Source organism: Chlamydotis macqueenii, chromosome Z (genome assembly GCF_036417535.1).
Source record: "Chlamydotis macqueenii isolate bChlMac1 chromosome Z, bChlMac1.mat, whole genome shotgun sequence".
In the NCBI taxonomy this organism is placed as follows: Eukaryota; Metazoa; Chordata; class Aves; order Otidiformes; family Otididae; genus Chlamydotis; species Chlamydotis macqueenii.
The window spans coordinates 19,100,715-19,123,776 of NC_141593.1; the positions used below are offsets into that span (position 1 = coordinate 19,100,715).

Consider the following 23,062-nt stretch of genomic DNA (forward strand, 5'->3'; position numbering starts at 1 on the left):
GTAGAAAGCAAGGGAATGTATGTCATTATAACACTGTGATGCTCCAAAATTCAGTTGAAATTTACCATGTATTTACCTCCTATTATTATTTTAATAGAAGTTTATATTTTTTTTTTCCAACAAACAGCTGCAATTGTCAAAAATTACTTGTAAAAATATTTTCAACTGTTAGTCTGGAGAGGAGAGTATTTAAACTATATTTTCTCTCATGGAAGGCAACTAATTGAATGATATTTAAGATCCTGATAATGAACGGTCAGTTCCATGTAAAGCAGTAGCAATTCTACATGTGTGAAGCTAATATTTAGAAAACATACATCATAATACTAGGAAGTTACTACTTCTCCATTAAAAACACAGAACAATATATTTATCTTTCTGAGAAGAAATACACAAAATTTTGGTAACAGCTTCAGAAATTTAATATTTACTCTTAATTACCTATATAGGCCTGGAAAAAAAAGTCTGAGTAAGCTATAGATTCTTTTAATCCAAAATACAAAATAACTTAAGCTTTTTGACATCTCAGATTCTTCTGGATTTATCCTTTTGTGTCTCATTTTGTCTCCTGATACTTCAGGTAGAATTATGGGCCTAAACACATCATTCACAAAACTCTCACTGGATTTCAATGAATCCAAGTATATTAATTGCCAATCTGTTCATCAGCCCTATAGAAAAAAATAAATTAAAAAAGACTTTTCTATGTCATTATCATAGAATCTTTGAGTTTGGAAAAGACCTCTAAGATCACCCAGTCCAACCATGTCATTGCTATGATTATCAGAGCCTCAATCCATCAGGATCTCTCAGTCCACCAGTTATCTCATCTTTGAATGGAATCACGTCCCAGGCAATGCTGCCACAGGAAGGTTACTGGATCACTGTGATAATATACAGCTGCTTAGTGGTGGCTTCCCATCTACACAGTCTTACCCCAAAGCACTTCTGACGTGGTGCAAGACAACTCACTCTAAGTGAAAGTGAAGGTAAGACACCTTTGTTTAGGGCCACAAAAGAAAGACTTGTGGAGAGAGGATAAAAACTGGACTAACCAACATTATCCTAGCCAAAAGAATAGCACATTATTCTAGCATATTATCCTAGCCAAAAGTTATAGCACAGTCTGTAACTTCACCATGCTGTTTGTTGGCAGAGGCAATGAGTGATGCTGGGGTCTTTTATCCTTTTTTCTTCTAAAAATTCACATGAGGTAAGAAAGAGAAATTGGTCCTACTACAGCACTGCTATTTACAGAGGTGTGATTTTTCATGCCTAACACCCCAAGAGCTGTATTTTCAAGAAAAAAAAATAGTACATTCCTGGCCATATAAGACAGCTGTAATGATATGAGCCTGTATCAGACAGGCTAATGTTGCAAACTCTTTAAAAATGGACATTCTTATCTTTCGTGATCTTAAAATAACAACACTGTAAAACAAAGGGACTCTTCCTCCTTCCTCTCATGGAAGCTGAAGGACACCTGGTGATGTGTCCAGAGATGAAATACTGTTTTACATGCACCACTTCCCTGCTTCTGTTCAGCTAGGGAACAGTGTTTCACTTTCCTTAGCATGGCTGTGGGGAAATAAAAGATGTTTGTGATGTTAGGACATTATGTGCCAGTTATTCAGAGACTATAAATGGCAATGTTCATCCAAGTGTATTTTGAAAGTTACAGGTTATGGATGCCACAGAAAAAGTGCTGCCATCTACCTAAATGTGAAAACAGACTGATCGCAACAGCAGAATGACATGCTAGGACTATATCTGGACTAGTCCTATATCATGACAACAACATTTCTAAAAAAACTCTCATTTTACATTTTGACCATGGAAGACTGACAGCTCTGTAATGACGACTGAAAGAGAGTGTCTCTTCCAAACATATCCCGGCCAAATATCATGACCTATACATACTCAGAAGAAGGTCAACAAGTACAGCAGCTTACTGAGTGGCTTGTGTGCTTCTTTCTAATCCAGTGATGGAAGCAACAGTAACAGGCCTACAGATAGGGATGAGGTTGAATGAAAGGGGATTAAAAAAGACCAAAGGACACTACAGCCCACTCCAGGCTGCTAACAGGAACAGTGCAATACACGTGATAGGGATCATGCGATGTGATGACTCGCAGGTTAGCTAAGCAGTCATTTCCCCACCCACCATTCCCCAACCCATACTAACCCAATTGCATGCACTCCTGATCATATTCCCCACCCCTCTGTAACAGGAATGAAAAATGCTATAGCATTTGGAAAGGTCTACACCTACTTCTACCACAGGTTTCTAAAAGGTTGCCTTCCGCATCCTGTAAGCACCTGGGTACCATCCATAGAGAAGTATTATTCTTTCTAGCCAATGCATTCTCCTCCTCCCATACCTCACAGGAGTTTTAAGAGGCATCTGGAAGGAAATGGATCAGTTTTTTCTTCACTTTCCAGTAATCAGACACTGCTATAGTATTTTTAAAAATAAATTGTCTCTAGTTTCTCCTTTGATAACTGTGTCTTTGTTGCTGTAGACAAAACATCTTAGGATGCTGGCTTCTATACATTTACTTCATGAGCTAACACTTCCTAGATTGTCTCTTTCACACTCATGTGTACTAATGCAAGGCATATATAGCACTCATAATGCAGTTACTGTGACAAAGAACTTTCCAGACTTTTGGCAGGAAGCTAAAGGAAAAGGGATATAGAGCTTGGGAAGTTAGTTCTACCCTGTGTGCAGAAAGGAGGTTCTCTTAAGAGTTGTCTAAAAAACAGCCTAACATTTTCCAGGTAAGAAAAAAAATAAAGTGCCAGTTTCACATGTTTGTGGGTGAAAATTATGTCTTTTATATAGTTGCAATCTGATGTGCCAAGGCAGCAAGGTAATTAAATGTGTAAATGACATCACATATAGCTCAGCACAATTTCAGTCCAAAAAATTTCAGACAAAATCAGAAGGCAGCGTTTCAAAACTGGGCTGACAGGCTGAAGTAAAAATGTTTGTAAACCAACTCTGTCCATTTTTTTTTTGCACAATAGGTAACCATCTTGAACTTTCTCCCTAAGCTGCTCTAATAAAGAATTAATACTGATGCAACTCTGGCAAACCGGACTGCGAGGTAAGAGCTCTCCCAGAGCAACTGAACTTTCCAGGCAGCCAGTCAGCTGGAAGATGAGGAGTTATGTAGCCCCTCCACACCTGCAGGGTTAATTGACTTTCATACATACACAAGACCACATTAGAGAATTATGCAACAGAGAGACGTTTCTTACCAACCAGAATTTGAGCCTGATATAAATCAGTCCTGAGTTTTACAGCAATTTCTCTCTTATTTACGGTGGGCTTTGTCATGAAAGTCAGTAAATTTGGGCTGGGTTTTTGAATCAGTTTTTTAAGGTTTTGGGTTGGTGTTTTTGCTAGACAGCACCAACTGTTTAAGATACATATATCAAACATACATGCATATGTTTTAGCCTTTGCACGATATTTAGAGGCTAAAAACAATCATGAAATGCTTAGCTGCACCTTTTTTTTTTATTGACACAGCCTTCCTGTTCGTATGACTAGTTTCCTCTAAGGAAAATGTGACATGTTGGATGATTTCCCATTTTCTGTTCAGAGAGGAAGTATACAGGCCAACTGAAATTTGGCTTTTCTGTTAATCTTTAGTCACTAAAGAACACCTGCAGCCTAACTGTTAGCTTGTTCTGTTGCTCAAGTCTGTTACTATCAAAATGCATTGTTCAACAAGGGAAAAAGTTTACATTACACCACCTGGGAATAAAATAATTTCTAATTTCTATGTAGCAGTATAAAGGAGAACCATAGAGCAGAATAATTCAAAAGAAAGATAAGTAGCCATTTAGAATTGTATACAAAAAAAAACCCCCTACTTCTTCCTAACCCAGGAAGATGAAAAGTCTGAAAAAATTAAAAGACTTTACATTCTGCTTTCATTAGTCACAGCAACAGTAACACTACTACTGCAACCTGTAAGGAGAAAGCAGGAGGGAGTAAAATCTCCCTCCCACTTCGTATTTCACCACTGGGTTGTGTAGTGTTGCACATGTTAAAACAATGTATCTAATTAGCTTTCTGACATAATGAGATGGCTTTCGTATGATCAAATTACAAATAAATACAGGGAATAGGCCCAGGTACCTAGGAATTCCCAGAATATCTCCACAAATCTTTCTAGGCCACAGAGGAAGAAATACTCACCATTCAAGCTTTCTGACAGATGTAAGGTCATGGAGACACCTGTAGTATAAAACTACAGGTATGTTGATACTACGTGTTTCACAGCAGCTGACCACAGTTCAAAACAGGAATGTGCCTGCACCACACATTTACATTACTTCATCTCGATTTCACACATGTTGAGGTCCTCATGCCTTATCAACATCATAACATCCAACATCAGCCACTGATCGGTTTTCTCTCATACCTTACAATCTGCAGACAGGCAACCTCCATGAGTTTTTTCCTTTCTGGCCTTCACATCTCATTGTATGAATTCATTTTTTTTGGTGACAGTCTGATTTTATATTATTACTATGTAATGTACTGTGTAATGCAGTATATTATTGTAAAATATCAACACCTGAATGAAACTCTGAGAAAATCAGGATTAGGATCAGAATTAGACTAAAACTAGAAGAAGCAAAAGAGAATAAACAGTTCCAAAGACTTCCAAATGCTTTTTGACCTTCTGAAAGTTTAGAGTACATCCTAATCATAGGGGACTTTGTTTAAGAGCAAAACAAGTGCTTGTCGTATATTTCAATTCAAATTGTTTTCCTATCTTACCTTATTAACACACTGATATGTTGTACAAACATTGCTTCTGCTATTTCTCTAAATCTATACTAAACTATGTATTTCTTCTTTTTAGGCTCTGTGCTGAAGACATCTTGCCATTCTCAAATATGGGAAGAGAGTAATGGGGAAGTCTCTTTGGAGAGAGGTGAAAGTCTTTCATCAGAGGAAGGAATGCAGGCTTGTCTGTTCAGAAAGACACGTGAGATGGAAACAAGGCTTCGCAAGAAAACCGGTGACATTTTTGCTATTAGACAACACAGAGAAAGAGTGGAAAAAATGTCAGTGTGATGTCATTTGGATGGGTTGCTGCTCATAAGTTAGCTGGTGTGTAGAGGCTGACTAGAGAAAGATGTAACTGTCGATGGAGGAAAAATGTAATTTAGCCCAAGGCCCTGTCTTTCAGCAGAAGATTTCACAATAAATTTGAAGTCTTTCATAAAACTGACGTGTCTGAAAATAACTGAGTAAATACAAATTGGTAAGGCTTGTTCTTATTCCTCCCTCTCTGCCATCATCTCATTGCATGGCCTTAAGCAATTCTGTAATCTCCTGGTGCCTCAAGTTACCTGCTCAGAAAAGGCAGACTGAGGATGCTGGCCTTATCTGAGTGGGTTTCATCACAGATACCTACTTTCAGAAAAGCTTCTTGTTGAAGCTGATTGCTTAGGTTCTTCCTACAGACAAAATAAAAAAAAAAAGAAACAAGGACTTGCAAAGGGTGTTATATGCTATCCCAAGAGAGGTACAGAATATAAAAATGCTCTGTTTCTCTTCAAAAGCCTTGTCTCTGTCTCTCCAGTGACTATAGAAGGAGCCTTGATGACCACTTTAAAGCAGATACATAAAATAGTGGACACTGAGTCTCATTTGCAGGAACTGAAAATAAGATGTATCACTTAAATACTACTTTCCTATGTAATATTTGTAGTAGTTCTTCCATAGATGTACCCTTATTGCAGCAATAAACCATGTATATAGATAAAATGTCCTCTAATCTTGAATCTTGACAGCAGCGAGGGATTAAAAAAAAAACAACTCATGCTGATCTCTCTGTTTCAGTCCTTCCCTGAGCAGAATTTAGTTTGCTTTTACTCACTGTCTGTGATCTCATTTGATTTAGCTGCCTGCTTGACACAACCACTACATTATTTCTCACAGCTCCTTTGCTGGCCTCTGCAACTGTGCAACATTTCCTGCCATTTCCTTCCAGGAGCCCAGGGTACTGCAAGGTAACAAAATTTTCAAATCCCCAGTAGCAATAACTGAGCCCACTATTTTGGCTACACAATTATAAAAGATCCCATATAGTGTTCAAAATGTGGGCTTGATCCCAAACTCTTTAATTGAGTGATGCAATCACTGAAGTCAGTAGAAATTCTGTTTAAATAAAAATGCAGATCCAGGTTTTTACACTGAGTTTATTCTTATAAGCAGCAAGATTATATAAATATAACTATATATACAGGCATGCATGTGTTTTGTTGACTAGAGGCTGATTGTCAGAACTAGGAGTGAGAATTAATCATGCAATTCCCACTGATTCAGTACAAAGCCCCTTTGTGCTTTTAAAATCCTGCCCCATCGTCTATACCTTTTTCTGACTTGGTGGAGCTGTTGCAAAGGCGACATTTCACCAGTGACAGCTGTTGTTTTACACTTTCCTTTAGCTTGCAGGTTAAAACAGAAAAAAAAGCAAAGCCTCAAGGAAACAAGGAGAAGTAGGGAGTGGAGGCAAACAAGCATCCTCAAGATATCTCACAAGGGAAGGAAGAGCAAATCTCCCAGCTGTTCCGGAGAAACCTGTAGTCTCTAATGTTCCTTTTGTACACATCGTTAGTTCAAATGATATTCTGCTTACACTGAATGCAATGTTTAATTTTTTTTAATATATTCCTTATCTAGCCATAGCCATGATCTTTTGTGCAGACAGATGCAGTTATTTGCCTGTTTCTCTGAAATGCAACAGACTTTCCCAAGTTTTGTGAGTTATGATACTAAGCTTCAGAAGACTGATCTTTAAATCCATAATATCAAATATTTGTTCAGTAATTGCATTGCCAAAGGTTTTGTTTGGCCTACAATAACCTGCAAATCTGCAGAGACCACATTGTTAAAAAGGACACAGTGTCCTACCAGGTGACCCTTTTATCCAAACTTTTCAGCAATACATACAGGACTGGGTCTGGTTTGTCCAAATTATAGTGACTTTACAGTCCTACTGACTCTGATAGAGGGTACTTCAGTGTTTTCACAAGGGTAAGGGAGAGCCAAGTCACACTGCTCTGAGTGAAGAGTAAGAACTTTGCACCACTACAGTCATGTAGGTTTTAGTATCCTGACAGCTCATTTTGCACCGGCTATGGTGCCTTCCACTGCACGGTGCAGGTCTATCTGAATCTGTAGTGTGTATCTGCAAATTTGAATTGTCCAGGTTTGGGTAGGTAAACCAAGAGGGGAACAGTACTACAGCTGCAGCCTGTACTTGCCAGATTTCAAATCCTGCACTCTGAGGTGTGACTGTTTTAGAGCTTTTATTTTAAAAGTTTCCTGAAATGAAATAACACTCTAGTATAGACTTTTTTCCCTTAGCCTCGTTCTTGTAGAAGGCTAAACCTTTCTTGCTTATTTCCTCCTCTCTCCCACAAAAATAGAAATAATCCTTCCAAAGTGGTTATCCAGTATGAAAAAATTCTGCAAAGGAAGTGTGAAGTTAAAGATATTTAAGCTCTGCACACCACCCACACCTCTACAACTGAGAAATAAAGTTCAACCGAAATGGACTTCAAGTAAAACCATTCCACATTACTTGGTGTACTGTCTTTTTTATGTCTGTCCTAATAAATAAATAAGCATTATAATATCCCTTAAATTACATTCTGAGATTATTTATTTGTGATATTTGCATTTGTATTGGTCACATACTGTGAATATTACATCTTCAAAAAGGCAATGAGCATTCTCTTGATTTCTTAGGAAGTCTTTCTTTGTGCTTTTCCTAAACAAAACATGTTGCTAGAGGAAAGGCAGAACGTTTACTGTGGTTCAGAACTGACGTTTGGTTCCTATCTACGGTAATGAGGATTTGTGAGTTCTAGTTCCTTTCAGTAAATCTGTTATTATTCCTTATCCCTTAGACAGGCTTGCTTTTAATTTATCACACCCATGATGTTTTGCTTCAGTAAACTCCAGCACAGAAAACCCAGCAGGGTGCTACCTAGGTGCTTTAATTTCTATGTTGCTAAGGAAACTGTACATAACGTCAAAAAAAAAAAAAAAAGGAAACAAATATTTCAAATGATCCACCACTCCAATTTAAGCACATTAGCAATTTTTACAAATTTCATGTAGTTGTATTCTGAAGGGACTAAAACAAGGACCCTTTTGATTCTTAGCTAAAATATTTTGTGTCCTTAAAGTGTCTTTCCAGTAACAGAGTTTTAATTGCACCCCACAGACATGCGCACTATACTTTCAATATCTATCACCCTGTAGCCATTGTCGTATGCTCTCATCTGTTGCAGACAACTGTGAGGAGGAAATTAAGATGCTCCATGCAACACCTTCATGGTAGCAAACTAATCTGGTGGAACTAAACAATCTTCTCTTTAGAATGGCTGGTGCAAGACTACATTGCCAATGCCATCATCTTCACCCTGTACCTTTGTAAGGGGCAAGGTTAAATAAGCTCTAATACTTTTGAAACCTTATTCTGTTTGCACACAAGTAACTTGCTTTTCATTTTCCACGCTGCTTCGCCAGATTTCATGAAAGTTATTGCAGTATAATACACTAAAAGTTGAAGAAGAGACATCCTTGATAAAGTTGGGAAAAAATGTCAAGAATTTCCTACAGAGATTCTCTAATCCATTGTTACAAGACAATTCACAAATAAATATTTGGGGGCTTTTTTTTTTTTTTCAGAATATCCCTGATTTTTTTTTTTTTTAGAATATCCCTGAATTAAAAAAGAAAAAAAAAAAAAGTGTTGCCAAAGTATCCAAAGCATCCCTTAATATCATGAGGTAGTCTCTGATAGAAAAATATATGAGTTTACCCTTTTCTGCCTTAAATAATTTTTTCTCAAATGCAAAAGTGGCAGCAGTCAGAAGCAGCATGCAGAGAAGGCAGGGAAAACAGGAGATGAAGTGATGACAGGTAGAAAACAGAACAGCTCCTACACTCAGATGGGCAATGACTTGCCAAATTCAGGTCCAGGGAACACATTTCCAATTTTTGCAAATACTTAGGGGAAAAAAAAAAGGAGAATATGTTTTGTTATGGGAGCCCTAGTACTATTCTGCATGTAGCAAAAAATTCAAGCTAATTGAGTGTATGATATACATATTAAATGATAAGGCTGCCGGTATGTGAGAGTTACGCGTAAGGAAGCCATCCTTGAAGACTTATATATGTAACGAGACCTTTGAAGAGCTCAGTCAATTTCCTCCTCCATAGAGTGTCCTCACTTGACTTATCACTATGTCTACTTTCATGAAGGAAGAATTGTGGTTGCAAAAGAAACCTTTTATTCTACTAATGTAGCTGACTTACATCTAAGTGGTGTAACCAACACCAGTGAACAGAAGCTAAAGACAGGAAAAAATTAAATAAGAAATATAGTACAAGTTTACAGCAAGGGTGACTGGCCCTTAATAGAGATTAATCAAAAAGAGGAGATAGACAAATTGCAGCAGGGTAAATTCTGAATAGACATATGGAAAAATTTCTCCCCAGGGAATGTGGTCAAGCACTAGAGCAGACTGCCCTGAAATTTTGTGGGATCTCTGTTCCTGGCAATTTTTAAAACGCAACAAAAAAGTCCTCTGTAACCTGATCTGTCTTTGAAGTTACTCCTGCTTTGAGCAGCAAGTTGGACCAGATGACCTCTAAAGTCCCGTTCTAACTTAAGCTATTCCAAAATGCTGTGATGGTCTCACTGCTTTTCATATCTTAATATCAAAAGTGTATGAAGTTCTGGAAGTGTTACATCAACTAAATGAAAGTAACACTTGAACATAAATGATGACACGTGAAATAAATACAGTACATGTGGATAGAGGACACAGCAGGTGATTCAGATTCCCTTTTGGTCATCAGGAATATATACATACAAACTTACTCACTTAAGCAACAAAATAGAATGCAAAAACCTCACCAATTTATTTTTCCCTCCAATGTGAACATCAGTAGCACAGAAATACATTTGCTGTGATTTGCACAACACACTAGAGCATTTATGTCATCCTTTCCAGCGCCAGCAAAGCTGAAGATACTGTAGTAAAAGATTGTAGTTCATTGCTACAGTCAGACCCAGCTGGCCTTCCTATACCCGTCATATAAAAGAATGAACCAGTCAATGAACTTAAACTGTAGTCCAAAAGAACTCCTGTCACTCCAGCCAGCAAGTCGGGTTTGTCGGGGGCCCAGCGGAAGTGTCTCTATACCAATGCACGCAGCATGGGGAATAAACAGGAAGAGCTGGAGATGAGTGCACACGAGCAGGGCTACGACCTTGTTGGCATCACGGAGACATGATGGGATGACACATACGACTGGAGCGTCAACATGGAGGGGTATAGGCTTTTTAGAAAGGACAGGAAGGGGAGAGGAGGAGGGGGTGCCGCTCTGTACATCAGGACAGGCTGGAGTGTGTGGAGCTCCTGGGGATGGAGGAGGAGCTGACAGAGAGCTTATGGGTCAAGATTAGAGGACGGGGACAGACAGGGGACATTACGGTGGGGGTCTGTTACAGGCCGCCTGGCCAGGAGGACAGAGCAGACAAGGTGCTCTATAGCCAGATAGGAGCAGCCTCACAGTCACAGGCCCTGGTCCTCAGGGCCTTCAACCACCCTGACATCTCTTGGAGAGACAACACGGCAGGGCACAGGCAGTCCAGGAGGTTCCTGGAATGCGTGGACGATAACTTCCTCCTGCAGGCGACAGAGGAGCTGACAAGGTGGGGTGCCACGCTCGACCTTGTGCTCACCAACAGGGAGGGACTGGTGGGGGATGTGAAACTGAAGGACAGCCTTGGCTGCAGCGACCACGACACGGTGGAGTTCAAGATCCATGGGGCAGTGAGGAAACTACACGTCAAGCTTTCTGCCCTAGACTTCAAGAAGGCAGACTTTGGCCTCTTCAGGGACCTGATGGGCCAAGTGCCATGGGAGGCAGCCCTGGAGGGAAGAGGGGCCCAGGAAAGTTGGTCCACATTTAAGGAGCACCTCCTCCAAGCTCAGCAGAGGTGCATCTTGATGAAGAACAAGTCGGACAAAAAGGCCAGGAGGCCTGCGTGGATGAGCAAGGAGCTCCTGGACCAACTGAAAGGGAAGAGGGAAGCATATAGAGGGTGGAAGCGGAGACAGGTAGCCTGGGAGGACTACAAAGAGGCTGCGCGAGTGGCCAGGGATTGGGTGAGGAAGGCTAAAGCCCTGGCAGAACTGAATCTGGCCAGAGATATAAAAAGCAACAAGAAAAGCTTCTATAGGTATGTAGGGGACAAAAGAAAGTCCAAGGAGAATGTAGGCCCCCTCCAGAAGGAAACCAGTGTCCTGGTTATCCGGGACATGGAGAAGGCTGAGGTTCTCAATGACATTTTTGCCTCAGTCTTCACCGATAAGGGCTCTTGTCTCACCACCCAAGCTGTGGAAAGCACAAGCAGGGGCTGCGAGGATAAAGAACTGCCCACTGTACTCGAAGAGCAGGTTTGGGAACATCTGAGGAACTTGAAGGTGCACAGGTCCATAGGACCTGATGAGATCCATCCGCGGGTCCTGAGGGAACTTGTGGATGAAGTTGCCAAGCCACTGGCCATTGTATTTGAGAAGTTGTGGCGGTCTGGTTAGGTCCCCGATGACTGGAAGAGAGGGAACATAACCCCTATTTTTAAAAAGGGGAAAAAGGAGGACCCGGATAACTACCAGCCAGTCAGCCTCACCTCTGTGCCTGGCAAGGTCATGGAGCAGATTCTCCTGGAAACCATGCTAAGGCACATGGAGAGTAAGGAGGTAGTTGGTGGCAGCCAACATAGCTTCACCAAGGGCAGATCGTGCCTGACCAATTTGGTGGCGTTCTATGACGGGGTGACAGCATCGGTGGACAAGGGATGAGCAACAGATATCATCTACCTGGACTTGTGCAAAGCTTTTGACACTGTCCCACACGACATCCTTCTCTCTAAACTAGAAAGGCATGGGTTTGATGGACGGACCACTCAGTGGATAAGGAGTTGGCTGGATGGCCGCACTCAGAGAGTGGTGGTCAACGGCTCGATGTCCAAGTGGAGACCGGTCATGAGTGGAGTCCCTCAGGGGTCCGTGTTGGGCCTGGCCCTGTTCAACATCTTTGTCAGTGTCCTGGTTTTGGCAGGGATGGAGTTAATTTTTCCTCTCAGTAGCTGGCATGTTTTGGATTTTGTGTGTGAAGAATGTTCATAAACACCCTGATGATACCAGTTGTGAATGAGACCAAGGACACCGTCCTGCTTTCCAAGTCTCGCTAATTTGCAGATGCAGGAAGCTGGGAGAAAGACAGACAGCATAATTGATCCAAACTGGCCAAAGAGAGTATTCCATGCCATAAACGTCATGCTCAGTATATAAGTGGGGGCAGGCCAGGGTGGGTATCTGCCTTCCTGGCATCCATCCTTCCTGCTTGTTTTTGCTGGCATCGTTCCCCCTACCTTGCTGGCTCCCTTTTGCTCCTTTGTTTGCTGCTCGGGTTTGTTTCCGTGATCGCTGCTCGGGACGGGCTGTATCGGTCATTGGGACATCGGGTGGTGAGAAAACACATATTGTTCACTTTGTCTATTTTTAATATCCTTATATTCTGTTATTATTGTAGTTTTCCCTTTTATTTTAGTAAATTGTCTTCATCTCAACCCACGAGTTCTCCTTCCTTCCCAATTCTCTCCCCCATCCCCCTGGGGAGGGGGAGAGTGAGCGAGAAACTGTGTGGTGATTTGGGCTAAACCATCACAGTCAGTGACATGGAAAGTGGGACAGAGTGCACCCTCAGCAAGTTTGCCAATGACACCAAGCTGTGTGGTGTCGTCGACATGCTGGAAGGGAGGGATGCCATCCAGAGGGACCTTGACAAGCTGGAGACTTGGGCCTGTGCCAACCTCATGAAGTTCAAGTGCAAGGTCCTGCACCTGGGTCATGGCAATCCCAAGCACAAGTACAGGCTGGGCAGAGAATGGATCGAGAGCAGCCCTGAGGAGAAGGACTTGGGAGTGCTGGTGGTAGAGAAGCTCAACATGAGCCGGCAATGCACTCTTGCGGCCCAGAAAGCCAACCGCATCCTGGGCTGCATCAAGAGAAGTGTGGCCAGCAGGTCGAGGGAGGTGATTCTGCCCCTCTACTCTGCCCTGGTGAGACCCCACCTGGAGTACTGTGTCCAGTTCTGGAGCCCCCAACAGAAGAAGGACATGGACCAGTTGGAGAAGGTCCAGAGGAGGGCCACAAAGATGATAAAAGGGCTGGAGCACCTCTCTGATGAGGACAGGCTGAGAGAGTTGGGGCTGTTCAGCCTGGAGAAGAGGAGGCTCCGGGGAGACCTGATAGCGGTCTTCCAGTACCTCAAGGGGGCCTACAGGAAAGATGGGGAAAGGCTGTTCAGTAGGACCTGTTGTGATAGGACGAGGGGTAATGGTTTTAAAATAGAGGGAGGTAGATTTAGATTGGATATTAGGAAAAATTTTTTTACAATGTGAGTTGTAGAACACTGGAACAGGTTGCTCAGAGAGGTGGTGGAAGCCCCATCCCTGGAAACGTTCAAGGCCAGGCTGGATGAGGCTCTGAGCAACCTGATCTAGTCAGGGATGTCCCTGCTCCTTGCAGGGGGGTTGGACTAGATGACCTTTGAAGGTCCCTTCCAACCCTAAGCATTCTGTGATTCTATGATTCTATGATTCTGTGAATCAGGTAGGGACAACTTTTGGTATCTGGATTTTTGAAACATTGGTTTCCATGGTCACAGATAACTTTTTTTTTTTTTAAATCAATGTTGTACATAGGAGGCTCCAAGAATCTGAAAAGAAAGAAAACATAGTAATGGGGGAAAAAAAAGTAATAAGAAGATTAAAAAAAAAATCACTAAGAATGTGAATCCAGTTTGCAAAAGGAAGAGTCTTTTTAACAGTGTGAAAGCACTGTTTACCTCATCAAACAATGGGAGGGAACTTAAAAGCGAGACAGATTTCAGCATTGCAATGAAGACCTCAATGCAATCTATTTAACCACATTCTGCTAATTCTCTCTACTGTATCTTGTGAGCCACTCTCTGATGCACATAATAAAATTGTGTACCAGTACATCCAGAAATACAGTCCTGTGCTGGATTTTATGAGCAGTAGCTGAGTAGAAGATCTTATACTTTGTGAAAGCTAAAGGAGCGCAGTAAAAGAATTCTGCTCAGAGCCAAAATATTGCAAATTTTGAAAAAGACTTTACAGAAAGACAAAAGTGTCCAAAACATTTTGGTAAAATCTTAAAGATTTTGGATTAGCTCCAGTGTTACTTGTTACTAATGACAATTTTTATACAAATTCATGAAACTCTGTCTTTGTTCCTTCTCTGGCTGCAAGCCCTACTCCTCACCAAGCAGCCCAGCAGAAGAAAGGAGGTGTCATGTTCTCCCCAAGCTGGGGGCATGCACTGTACTACTAGTGTTCCCGTCAGCTCTACACTACCCAAGGTCTTTGCCAGAGAGACCGTCAAGTCACGTAGTCCTGGTCCAGGGCCATGGCCCCCTGCCCCATCTACCCCATTAGGACCATTGACACAAGGTTGGTGTGGTCTGATTACTGTCTTTGCTCCATTTGATGCATTTTAACATAAAATCCTAACAGATCACACTCAATGATAGCAAAGGAAGCTTCATCTGCAGCATCTGGCTTCCAGGCTCTGGATGAGAAAGAGGAAACAGGCTGTGTTTCTTAAACAGGATAACAAATTGTAAACTAGCAAATATGCTTTTGTTGTCTTTAGGAGATGCAGAGGTAAATCATATTGTCTATGACTATTATCACTGAATTTGCTGAAAGGAAAAAAACTCCACCCTGGCACACAAAAGAGCCTCCTGCCTGCTAACTTTGACATTTTGCTGTTCCTTGCTAAGTGTTCTGCTTGTGCAACCCCACCAAGTTTCCCCTACGTCACTCTGCAGCCTGTTTCCTGGTCACTTTGGCCTCTGCAGGAACTTGGCAAACCTCTTCTCCATGTGGATGCTTATGTGTCATAATAAATTGTCCCCTCCCCTCCCATCCATCCGCCCACCCACCCATTTAATAAACATGCAGAAGTGACCTAGGATTTCCTCCACGGGGAATGGACAGCAAATAAGTTGAATCTGGCAGCAATCTCCACATTTCTGTGACTTACACATTTTCCCCTACAGTCACAATGTGACAGCCCTCTCACTCACACTGCTGGTTGTCCACCTTAACAATAGCTCACAACTATCATCTTCCCCAATTACCATCCCTTGACCAAGTATCATTTTCCCCAGTCATTGTCCTTTAACCAGGGATCTTGATCATACGAATACAACTGCTAGTATCATACCAATGCTAGGGAGTCCCAAGTAACTGATACATTCTCTCTTTCCTTCCAATATCTAAAAAGCATCCCAGTTTATAGACTGGGATGAGCAGACACAGACAAATTGCTCTTCCCTTGTATCTCTCCCTCACGTGTCAGAATCCACATCTAAAGTAATAATGCTTTGATTTCAGTGGCTATTTAGCTTAAGAAGTGGGTGAAGATTTCAACATTCATCTGCATGCAGAAAAGAGGTTGCCTAACACGGTATTGATCTGACTATCTTAAGTTGTCCATGTCCTAGGTAGCTGTTCTGCTAATGGATATTGATAATCAGTGGTGAAAGCAGGCAATCCTAGCACATCGGTGATCTCATCCCAAATTAGAGATATGAGGTATTATATTATCAAAGTACAAACTTCTCTCCACTGGCTATAAAAAGCCTGGATAATCTGCCCTGACATAGATATCTACAGTGCAGGTAAGACTGTAGTCTCTCATGCCCTTCACATAAATGGCTACACAAATATTAAATGAATGATTAAACAAAGAGCCAGGATTACACCAGTTCAGTCCATGTGACTCTTGATTCCACTCTGAAAGCTGATGATAGCCACTGGAATGGTGCATTAATACAACACTTCACCCACTACCAGAGAAGAGCAGCTGGTCTCCCTCACCAAACAAAGCTTTCAAGGAACAGGATCAAGTCACTAAGAAGTTGATCAAAACCCACGTACATTAATGCAATACTGTAGTAGACCGTGCAGATCTGTTGCCACTCTGAAGAAGGGTCATGAGCAGGCCATCCTTTGGGATGCAGTCCAAAGACTTCAATTTCAGCACAGCTCTGCATGTTGGAAGTTGTGTTCATGCAACTGTGACATTTGCACTTTTGCAAAAAAACTGCTTCTTTCTTTTCTACATTTTATGTAATTATAAATCTGTTTGTGTTGATCGTATGTCTGAACTTCATACTGCAGCAAGTTACTTTATAATCTGAAACTGTACTTGCTACTTTATAATCAGTACTTGAAAAATTGAAGTTAAGATGAAGAATCAAGCTCTAGATACTGAAATCTTAAATGACTGCTGCCCAAAGTGGTTCTGAATGGTGAATGTGTCACACTCCTCCTAGAAACAGTCTTCTGGCTCAAAGAAAGAAGATACGGAAAATGAGTCCTCACATAGTTCTAAAACTAGCCTTTTTCAGACATGAAGACAAAGCAGTGCTATATCATCATCTAGAAACAAAATGCTTAATAAGATGTTCTACACAGAAAGCACAGAATGCAAATTAAAAAAAAAAAACAGGCAAGAGATTTATTAATCTATAAACAAATGATCCATAATCTGTATAAAGCAATCCTGGCATTGAATGCATTCTGCCTTCAAACATTTTGTTCCCTGGGTTAGAACAGGGAGCCGCAAGATGTGTAAGGAAAGGGAAGTTCCAGGGTAAAGGGTGAATGAAGGCAGAAGACTTAGAAGAGCAAGAGGCACAGTGGGAAAGGGGGAAAAAAACCCCAAGAATTAGAGATGGAAGGGGTCAAAAATATTCCAACATTCAACAACTAAACTAAATCAGTCCTGTGATTAATGAAGTCCTGTCACCAATGAAGAACTGTTAGAACAACAAACAAGTATATTGACCCTGGTGATATCATTTGCTGACGATGACTATTCAGGCTTAAATGACAAATTTTTCAAATATGCATAGTTCCAAGCACCTTTCAAGCCAGAGAGTATAGAAGATAGTTTGTGTGTATTGAGCACTGCTACCCTGCAGTGATCCAGCTGGATCTGATTAAGTGGGTTCCTTGGGGAAGAGAGAAGAATAGGTGGGAATTTGCTCTTCCAGAAAACACACAATAGTGTCCTCCAGAATTAAGAAGGAAATATTACTCCACTAGACTTCTTGAGCACTACACTGCAGATGTTAGCCTAAATTTGCCTGCTCAGGTCTACCTTCACATAAGTCCAAGATTCCCAGCACCCAGTCGCCTAGTGAGCAAAACATTATGGAGAATCTCAAGGGAGGATGCACATACCCTTGCTTTAATTCTTAACATCTCCAGGCTCCTGTTCTTAATGCTCCAGAAGATTACATTAGAAAAGGCAGGACAGAGATTTCACCGTTTAGAGAAGTTGTGCTAGTAGTCACTTTTAGGGAAGCATGCTAACACCATATGATAGGCTCAAAGGAAATTGTTTACTGGCAGAAGGAGGAGGAAGAAGGCAGATATAGCTAAAAAACAGGGAAAAATAAGAAAATGGCATGCTTCTCCTGCCATTTGACACCATGGAGTAAGTGGATTTAATTCTATTCAAACTACTTCAGCCCTTTCACTTTCTAAACAGTCATAAATTCAACATTATTTTTTATTGCCCTTTGCTCTTGGCAGTATTTTTTAGAGCTTGAAAAAAACATGTCAGAATTCAAGTTTCAGTTACTTCAGTTACTTTTTTCAGCATATTGTAATCCAAGACTCTTAGGGTAACTGTTCCTGTTTTAACCAGAGGCAGTAAGCAGGATATCTCCTTGGACTCCAGCTTTGCTTTCCACCTGTATATAACAGAGTTCATATTTAGTGACCTTCCTAGTGTGCTACAAGACTTCACTTCCCCCCTCACCCCCACCCTATTTTTCAAGAGCAACTGGGACATGAATAATTAGACTTCTGTTCAATGATAGTATTTCTTCATCCGCACTATCATAAAGGTTAGCTGCTTCTAATTGCTGGATCATGTGATTTAGCATTTCCCAAATTCAACTTTTCTCAGAGCTTCATGTTAAACTCTCAAGGCCACTAAACTACTGGATTTCCAGAGTAGCCCTATTAATGTCAATGGTGTTTCTCTAGACTCACAGCAGCACACAAGGAGGGACTCACTGGGCATGAAATACCAAATCATGTCGCTTCTTATCTTGTCAAACACATTTATCCACTACTACTGCCTTTTAGCTTTCAGGCATTAGAAGTTGTTCTAAATTTTGTGACACTAGGTTTTAAAATAAGGGAACGGTAGTGGTCTATCTGACAGGAGCACAGGACAAGAAGAGGAAGGGGGAAACCTTGGGAGGCTGGTGCTGAACAGAATCACAGGAGGAAGCTTTCACCAAGAACAAAACACTGGTTAGGAGACCAGTGCATCAATGGAGTCTCTGACACGTTTCTGGGATTCTGGGATGTCTGAAAGAGAAAAGGCTCCATACTCAAGTTGTAGATATACTATCACACACGGCTCTTTTTTTTTTTTTTTTCCAGAGGAAGACACTATCTCACTTCCACCACTTTGATGGCAATACCAACGAATGCTTACTTAAATGCAACAGTTTGTCCCTGGGGTGCTCCCTAAGATGGAAACATTCGCAAATTAGAAGAATAGCAACATGGCTGCTGGGATGACATTTTGTTGGAATTACATTGCCAAGTTCTGTTTTTCATGGTGCAGCATGTCAGTGTGTTATAGACTTGGCAGAAAAAAAATAGCTCTTTATAGAGCTTCTGTTTGATTTTTTTTTTTCCTTAAACAAGACCAATGTTTGGAAAAAGATTCAAAATAAATGTAAGTCTCTTTACTGGCAGCTGTGTAAGTGTTCAGATGCAAGTTTTCAGTTGATTTCTGCCAGGAACATCTGCCTTGAACTCATTTTAGTCTTACTAAGGTTGTCACCCTTCCGAAAGGAATTCCTGTTTCCCTTCCTTTCACACACATATGCACTGCTTATCAGGGTATCTAGAGGAACACACAGATCTGTGTGATTAAGAAAAAAAAAAGATGGTCTGTCACTCATCATATCCCTCGGATTCAACAGAAAGGAAATTCATTTTAGTGAGCATTGAAACCAAACAATAGCAACTCTGCAGCTGGTTTCAGGGGTCTGATGTCAACAACACTAAACACATTTTTATCTCATTTGAGATTTATTGAAAAAGCAGAATGCTTGATAAACAGTGGCTGACAAAAACCAAACAGATTAGCTCAGCAAGTAAAGTGAGATGAGAGGAGAATTGTGCCATACATACTTTGGAACTTATGAAACAAAACCATTTATTATAAAATATTAGCTAGTTGAAACATAATTTCTGTTAAGGTTTATCCACAGAGTTTCTTTGCCTGTATATAAGAATTACAAGCTTAATTATTGAAAGAAAAAAAGTCATTGTTTGAGATTTGTTGCATTTAAAGCCATTCGAATTAAAAGCAGATTTTATCAATGTTTATTCATCCCCTCAGCTAACAAACCAACCTTATTCTCTCAGAGTGAAAACGTTCAAAAAAGAAAAAAAAACCACAGCTATTCTTTGGAACTGTCAGAGATGACATAGTCAAGGATTAGTTACAAAATATTTTTACTTGCTTTGTAAGAGGCAGTGTGATCCAATTGCTTTTTGTATTCTCTACATGGGATCTTCCTGTTTTCTTCAGCTCCCACACTACTCTTTCTTATCTTCTAAAAGAAATCCAGATGGCTAACATTTAGGACTGCCCATACTTGGTGACTAATGCATTAATGCAGAGGATGTTAGTTGCCTGAAGAATGGGCAATGAGTAAACAATTAAAAGATTGTTTACACTGTCTGCAGAAAAAGAGAAACTTCTGAAAACACCTTTCACAGCATCCAAATCCCACCCTCCCATTCACAACATCCTGTAACTTGCTGAGGATCTTTCAATACTTTCCAGTATTTCCTAACAGCAATGTGCTTCATCAAAAAAAAAAAAAAATGTCTCTAAAGCCCATCAACATTAAGGGATTCTCATAAAAATGTGCATTATTAGTTAGCTTATTTAGCCATGAGTATGGTCAGCCACTGGTCAAGCTTGTCCCAGACATGGGGCAGTACGTGGCAGCACCTGGTAGCTCTGCAGGAGCGCTTACACATGGAGATGAACATGTCTGCTGTGCCATTTCCAGTCAAGACACCTGGAATAAAGGCAGAAACACAGGCATCCACATGGAGGATTGTCAGAGATTGAAAGATCAGTGAATTGTGTGAGCTAAATCTTCCCACGGAAGGGGGCGGGGAGGGAGGCGGGGGAGAGAGGAGAAACTTGCTTCCTCTAAAGGATCAAAGTAGAAAAGCAAACCCAAACTCATGAACTAAGTTTAGTGCATCATCGTAGACTACAGCTGTGTTAATAAATTCAATGGTGCCGAAGAACACTTCAGAGTATTATCCATATTGTTAAAACAGCCTGTGGCATGGTTTTGGCTTAAATTTAATAACATTCTCTGAAATACAACCATATAGGCTGGCTGTTTTTTTCATCTGCAGTGTATCTCTTGAAGTAGATAAAGAATGACAGAGGAATAAGGATTTCAGGTATCATACCTACATATAAATATGGTTACAATAAAGGGATGCTTACATACTTTAAAAGTAAAAATATAATACCAAGATTTATAGACTAAGTCAGTTTGCAAATCTATGCTCCACTAGATAGTGGTTAACGGGCAATAAACAGCACTGTAAATTGACTGAAAGATTGATGCTGTATTGGAAACTGTGGGGACTAGCACAAATGATTAAGAGAAAGAAGAAAAATTATGGCAATTAATATGCCATCTGATGTCTTCCCCTCTGGGAAATTAACATTAAAAGACTTTCTAAATGATTTTTCAGAAATTACCTTATTTTGCAATTAGCTTTTTTGTGATACCCACTTTAAGGCAGTACACACCTCATGCGGTCTGGAGGCTTTTTTGCTTCAATTACTAACCCCTCTGCTCAGGAGGAAGACGTTGGCAGTTGGTTAGGACTTCCATAGAACACAACAATATTCCCAAGAAATAGTAGCAACCTTCCTGACCTATCGTGTGTTACTAGGAAAACTCCGCTCTTGATTTCTGAGTCTGAATGAGTAAAAATTATTTAAGTGTACCTGTTACCTGGAAGATTAAGAAAAACAGAAGCATTGTTTTCTGTTATTGACACAGCTAAGACCTTTTAACTGTTGCACAATTATTTCCAAACTGATGACAATGTGAACTACAATGATCCTAAGCGTAAATGAGTAACCAAGCAGCTTTTGAAAGGCAAAAGAGAAGCATATTTATGGATTGGTGGCATGCTATGATACTAGATAGTGCTATCATACAAATAGCAATCATTCCCTAGCTGCTACCTCATGAGATCAGTTTTACTGCTGAGGACACAGGCAGGCAGCCTAGAGGCTCTCCAAGCGTGACAGTGCGTACTGTCACATCCAACAGTGCACAGAAGGTAACTCCTCTCCTTCTTTTACCATTACAGGACAAAAATGGGGAGGCTGTGTTCCTGCAAATGGTATTGTGGAGGACAGAACAGGTCCATGAACATGGCTTGTCCCCATTTACCTTTAAGAGCTCACTGTCTCAAAGGTCCAAATTCTTCACTATAACTGTAACTGCTTTGCCAAACAAAGCAGCCTTAATCTGTTTTATTTAGCTTCTTAAGGATTTTCCTTGCAGAAGGTGAAACTCAGGTAATCCTCAGACATGAAAGCAATACCTTTGTTTTTGAACATTTCACATTGATGGAAGGGGAGCATATGAGGCAAATGGGACATAGTTAAAGCATGTCCTGCTATTTTCTTCTTGCAGCTCTATTTAGGCTGCTCTAAAGAGTGCTAGAGTCTTGACTTGCACAGATTAGACCAAGGAGTGGAGAGTACAAACGTGAGTTGCTGCCATCAAAGCGCAGCTCAGTTGCAGCGCAGAAGGGTTAAGCTCTGACTGTCCAACCCACGCCACCCAGGTCATTCCAGCAGGCTTTCCATGCAAAACTACCTTAAGCAAATACTTTTTCACTTTTAAATGTTTTTACTATATATGAGCAGTAACTAAAGAACAATACTTCAGAGTTAAAATAGAAATTAAAATCCCACGCATTCTGCTGCTGGTGGAGCTTTTGCATTCATTAGTCATATTTCTATCCTGTTTGACTGTGTTATTACTATGTTCTTTCATTCTTTTTCCAGAGGCTGCCTATAGATACACCTGATGATAGCTATTGTTTCCATTGTTGCTATTCTAGTGCAGTGCCCAGAATGGCATATTGCTTTGCTATATATAATAAAACATTAACAACAAAAAAAAAAGCATAGAAAGGATCTGCCCACTAAAATAACAACAACATGCCTCTGGCATATGAACAGCACTGGAAACGTTCCATCCAGGACTTCCAAAGATGTTCCTGGATCTGCAGAAACATCACTACAAAAGATTAATAACTGCATGTGTTTATTTCTTAGCTCATTCCAGAAGACAAGAAGGAAAAATGGAACTGTTATGAAAAACAAATAACACACCCTCTACATGCTTTTATTAGCATAATATCTGTTAATGAGGAAATTTCTCCTGTGCTGAAAATTATAATCCTGTATTGGAAGGCAGCAGTCATTTAACACTGAAGATGAATGGACTTCACCACATGGAGCTGCAACTGAAGTCAAGGACTAGTCAGCAGTGGACTCTCCCTCTATGATTCGAAAACTAGGTAGCTCAGGTCCCTCAGGTCTGTAATGCCGTTACTATTATTTTCTTTTCTCTCCCATCTTCTGTATCAGACAAGTAATGTGGGGCAATTATCCACCCGTTTGCAGTAGTACACCTGGGTTTGATGACTATGGAGAAGAATGTCAGTGCTGAAAAGAATAGAGCTTCTTTACTTAGCTACAGTCTTGACTATCTTTTCTTTGTGGTAGCCACAAAGCAATT

The 23,062-nt window shown here is 40.7% G+C and overlaps 1 long non-coding RNA gene across 1 annotated transcript; it reads left to right on the top strand.

Annotated features, from left to right (window-relative positions):
* The first annotated feature begins 6,996 nt into the window (after window positions 1–6,996).
* On the top strand, window positions 6,997–7,618 carry LOC147596281 (uncharacterized). The gene is made up of 2 exons (XR_015261415.1): window positions 6,997–7,133; window positions 7,465–7,618. It is a non-coding gene; the product is annotated as an uncharacterized LOC147596281 (long non-coding RNA).
* Window positions 7,619–23,062: the final 15,444 nt, after the last annotated feature.